Source organism: Myiozetetes cayanensis, unplaced genomic scaffold (assembly GCF_022539395.1).
Source record: "Myiozetetes cayanensis isolate MyiCay16 unplaced genomic scaffold, myiCay2020 scf879, whole genome shotgun sequence".
NCBI lineage: Eukaryota > Metazoa > Chordata > Aves > Passeriformes > Tyrannidae > Myiozetetes > Myiozetetes cayanensis.
In genome coordinates this window covers 14,104-18,308 of record NW_026088162.1, presented here as the reverse complement: position 1 = coordinate 18,308, position 4,205 = coordinate 14,104, and the positions used below count along the sequence as shown (strand labels likewise).

The following is a 4,205-nucleotide window of genomic DNA, read 5'->3' as shown; positions in this document are numbered from 1 at the left end:
CCAAAAGATCCTGCCATTGTTTATGGTTATCATATCTCCTCCAACATCTGAACTAGTTACATGCCAAGAAACCACGTTCAACCTCCTGTGAACACTATAAAAACTGAGGACAAATTTTGGAAAATGAGGGAGAGGAAAGGGAGAGAGAACTGGTGACTGTAGCCGAGAATCTCTGCCCACCTCCCCTCACCTTTTCTCCGCCACCGCGTGCTGCCTGCCTGCCACCGGAGACTGGAACTGTGCCAGCCTGGAGAGAGATGAGACCCCCGTGCCACATGTGGGAGTTCTACCTTATCCTTCTACCCTGACCATATTTCTGAGGGCTCAAAGCTTTGGCTGAGCTGAGACCCTGCATGGCCTGGGACAGGGGCGTGAGTGGTGAAACCACACATGGTGCATTGCAGAGAACTAAAGCTGTCAGACCCCCTGCAGCTACAGAAATAACATCCAAAAGCTGCAGAGACAGAGAAAAAAAAGGCAGAAACAGCTTCTCTTCTGCCACACTCACCGGCTCAGCTGGGAAAGGTACTTTTCAGTGGTATTTTTTCTCTGCTTCTAGAAATAATCTTATTAGTTTCCAACCTTTTCTTATTTTTTCCTCATTCTCTTTGCACCTCTTAGCAATTAATAAAATCAGGTTTTGGTATCAACAGATAACATGTGTGAGTTTTTATTTTGCTCAAGGGAATATTTGAATCTCTAGTTCTTTCTGCAATATTTAAGCAGATTGTAGCAGGGGACCATGGAAAAGTGGAAGGAACAGGGAGAAGGGTGGAAAAGGGGAAATGGTCTGGATGGTCCAGTGGGTCCGATGGTCCCATGGGGGTCTTTGGGCACAAAGGGGTAGGAAAGGGGTGTGCCCCTCTGAGCTCCCAACTGACTTTAGGGTGCTGGGGCTGCTGGATCCAATCTCAGCCTTAGGTTTTGCCAACAGGTTCAAATTAGAGGAATTACAGAGGTGGGACTGAACCACTTTTGTCCCCCAGGTTTTAAGGATGGCAAATCACATCTATTGATAGAAATGAATTATTTAGGGTTACAAATGATCAGACAAAAGATCTTCATCAAAATTATTTCCTGCAAAATAGAAACACTAAAACTACCAGTACTACAGCATAAGATAGAACAGTGCTCTATACTAAAGCAACTGTTGAAGCAATTCTACTCAAGCTGGCACCAAAGCAAGAATTATGAATTAGAGAATGATGGAACTCCCCCAGACCAATTCTCGTGGGGAGATCTCTGCTCTCAACCTTCAGCAGTGACCTTGGGGGGTCCCCAGCCAAGGTAGGAATCTCCACACACCCCCCAAAAAGGGTTCTATTGGCAGAACCTGCCCCTGGCAAAGGGGGCTGGCCCTTTCTGGTAGAAAGAGACGGACTGTCAGTCACTGGACTCCAGGGGTTGCCTCACCATCAGGGGGTCATTCAGGGTGGGAGCAGCGGCCAAAGCTCTTCACGCAGTCGGGGCACTCAGAGGGCTTTTCTTACTCATGGGTCCGTTGGTGTAGGGTCAGGGAACGGCTCCAGGTGAAGCTCTTCCCACACTCCTCACACTTGTAGGGTCTCTCACCGGTATGGATGCACCGGTGTCTGACGAGGTGGGAGTTCTGGTTGAAGCCCTTCCCACAGTTGGTGCAGCGGAAGGGCCTCTCCCCTGTGTGTATCCGCTCATGCATGAGGAGATGTGAGCTGGTCCTAAACCTCTTCCCACATTCCAAGCACTTGTAGGGCCGTTCCCCAGTGTGGATACTCTCGTGTTCGATCAGGTTGAATCCATCAGTGAAGCTCTTCCCACACTCCCCACACTTGTAGGGCTCTTCCCCGGTGTGGATGCGCTGGTGCCTGTGGAGCTTGGAGTTGTCCCTGAAGCCCTTTCCACATTCTCTACACGTGTAGGGCTGTTCCCCAGTGTGGATGCGCTGGTGGGTGAGGAGGTTGGAGCTCTTCCTGAAGCTCTTCCCACATTCCAAGCACCTGAAGGGCTTCTCTCTGCTGAGAGGCTGCTCAGGGACCACCAGCTCGGAGCTCCAGCTCAAGCTCTGGCCGCCTTCCCGGCACAGGACGGGTCTTTCCTCCTCAGAGCTCCCTGGGCTGGCTTTGCAGCCCCTCCTCTGGGGCATCTCTGGGCCTTTTCCTCCCCGCTGCCTTCCTGTGCCGGGGAGCCCTTCAAAACGGCCTCTCCCACCAGGCTCTGCCGGGGGGATTTGTCCTCCGTGCTCTCCGTCCTCAGCTTGGGGCCTGGGGCAGGAAGGAAGAAGGACAGGCAGGGGATTTGCCTCCGGCCCAGAGGGAAGGCCAAGGACATCCCCCCCAATTCTGGCCCCCATAGGCACCACAAGACAGGGCCAAAGGGGCACTGACTTCCTCCTCACCTGTCTGGGGGGCCCGTGGTTCTTTCCTCTTCCTTGCAGCCTCCTCCTTCATCTGCCTAAGCTTTGGGAAGGACAAATCCTGCTGGGGGGAAACAAGGGCTGAGCGCGTTGGCTTGGGGGTTCCTCCTGCCCAAGTCCATCTCTGGAGTTCACCCGGCATCCTGGGACCATAAAAACCTCCAAAACACCAAGATTCAGCCCAAAAAACCCCACCCAAGAGCTTCTCCTCTCTGGTCTCTCCACTTTGGGATTCTGCAGGTCCTCCCTGTTCGGGCTATTGGGAGTCTCGTGTGTATTTGAGGGTCTCCCCTCTACAAAGTCCCTGCCCTCTCCAGGCTGCTGGAGCTCCCAGGAATCCAAGACTCCCCCATCTCCCAACTTCAGGGTTCTGGGGGACCTCCAAAACACCAAGATTCAGCCCAGAAAAAACCAAACCACCAAGATTCAAGCAAAACCCCGTCAGAAATAGCAAGAAGACCCTTGCCCCCAAAATTGCAAAAAGTTGAGATTCAGCTGAAATATACTCCAAATTATGAAGATGAGCCCAAAAAAATCTCTCCCAGGAGTTCCCCCTCTCTTGTCTCCCCCCTCTGGGGTTCAGAGGGTCTCCCCTGTCTGGGATGTTGGGGATCCCACTTAGGGATGCTGGGAGTGCTGGGGGTCCCAAAGGTCCCTTCTCGTCTGACTCTCACCTTTGGGGTGCCGCCTTCCCAGACATTCCCTCTTGAAATGAGAGCAAGGCCTAAAGAATTACCTGAAATATCTTGCTTAGCTGAGAGAAGCCCCCCCATACCTGCTCTGCCTAAATTGCTAGAGAAAAATTTGTTCTGTTCCGTTCCTTGGACCTAGATCTAAAGAAGGTTGGAAACATTATCCAATGGGTCTGCAGGCCAGAAATTAAGGCAAAGTCAGCCAAGGTAGACATTTGAATAGGAGAAATAGCCCTAAAGCCAAGGCTCTCTCCAAGCTTCAGTGACTGGGGCAAAGACAATGGAAAGTTAGAGAGGTCACACTGAGGAAGACTGCAGAGACCCCAGCCCCGATGATGAAGAAAGGGGGATGAACCCCCAGAACTGAGAGCCAAGAAAAGCTCCACCCCAAGCTCCGCCTGAGCTCTGCCTGTACTCCAGCTATTATCAACATGTATAACTAGATGTTGCAATCATATGAATATGGATCTAAGATGTTGCAATCATAGAAGTTACACTGTATAAATTACCCTGTTTTGTACAGACACCTTCGAGCAAGAGCTTTGTGGTGCGAACCCCGCCTGCTCCCGACGTCCACAAATAAACACCTTTGCTGCTCAAAAGACCAAAAGCTTCTGGGCACTTTCTTTACCGGATTTCTCAGATTCATCTGGAGAGCAGATTGTGCCCCAGGGATGGGATTGCAGAGGGGCCCTCAGGTCCCCAGGATGAAGCAGCAACCAGCAATAGACACAAAAGGACCCTCCCTAAGGATTTCAGGGGGAGTGTCCTGCAGGGAGGGGACAGTGTCACCCCATGAGGGTGGGGCTGGAAAGTGGGAGGCTGCTCCAGGTGTCTGCAAGAGGCCTCGTGCTCTGCTCGGCCCCATCAGTGGCTGGGACCAACACCCCATCCTCGTGGCCAGCGGCTCTTTCCTGCCCAGCCAAGAGGTTCCCGGCCCCCCAGAGCTCCCCTGGGGCTGTTCCTGCTCCTCCCTGCAGGCTCCGTGGCCGGGCACACTTTGTGTTCCTGGGTGCCACCACCTCAGCAGCTGCAGCCACTCCAATCAGCGCCCACAGCTCTGCAGCAAAGCCCCAGCTCAAATGGCACACAGGGCATGGACACAGCACCTTCTCCCTGCT

At 52.8% G+C, this 4,205-nt stretch overlaps 1 pseudogene; it reads right to left on the bottom strand.

The window, feature by feature from the left end:
• Nucleotides 1-1,423: 1,423 nt before the first annotated feature.
• LOC126652460 (gastrula zinc finger protein XlCGF7.1-like) lies at nucleotides 1,424-2,426 on the bottom strand (annotated as a pseudogene).
• Between the last annotated feature and the right edge of the window lie 1,779 nt (nucleotides 2,427-4,205).